Source organism: Pteropus alecto, unplaced genomic scaffold (assembly GCF_000325575.1).
Source record: "Pteropus alecto unplaced genomic scaffold, ASM32557v1 scaffold60, whole genome shotgun sequence".
NCBI lineage: Eukaryota > Metazoa > Chordata > Mammalia > Chiroptera > Pteropodidae > Pteropus > Pteropus alecto.
In genome coordinates this window covers 6,547,140-6,547,884 of record NW_006430726.1, presented here as the reverse complement: position 1 = coordinate 6,547,884, position 745 = coordinate 6,547,140, and positions in this window count along the sequence as shown.

Below are 745 nucleotides of genomic sequence, written 5' to 3'. Positions count from 1 at the left end.
GACTGCGCGGGCCGCCCGCGGGGCGCCGCCCGGCTCCGGGCTCACCCTGCACTTGCGTCCGTCCACGGTCTCCTCCTCGAAGCCTTCCCCGACCTTGAAGTTGATCTCGGTGGTGCGCACCGTGGTGGACGTCTTGATGTAGAACTGGTCCCCGTCCTGGCGGATCTCCACGTGCGGCTTGGACGCAGCCGCCACGGCCACCTTCCGCAGCATGGCGTTCACACCTGCCGGAGGCACGCGCGCGCCGCGGGCTGGCGTCCGTCCACGGTCTCCTCCTCGAAGCCTTCCCCGACCTTGAAGTTGATCTCGGTGGTGCGCACCGTGGTGGACGTCTTGATGTAGAACTGGTCCCCGTCCTGGCGGATCTCCACGTGCGGCTTGGACGCAGCCGCCACGGCCACCTTCCGCAGCATGGCGTTCACACCTGCCGGAGGCACGCGCGCGCCGCGGGCTGGGGTCCCAGGACTGGGGGGACCCTCAGAACGGAGCCGCTCCTCCCCCGCCCCCTCGCCCTCGCCCGGCTTTTCCGGAGGAGAAACTCAGGGTAGGTGGCTTTCCCTAGGAAGCAGAATGAATTCGCGGCCGGAGGCCGGTCTGAAACTGAGTCCCAGATTTAAAGTCCCCGACCCGCCCTGGACCCCAGTATCCTCTCCTCGCAATGATCGAGCACGAGATAAAGGCGGAGCCGTCGGGGGAAGCGCCCAGCGTCCCGCCGACAGGCGCCGGACGCGCGGGGCGCGGGCTC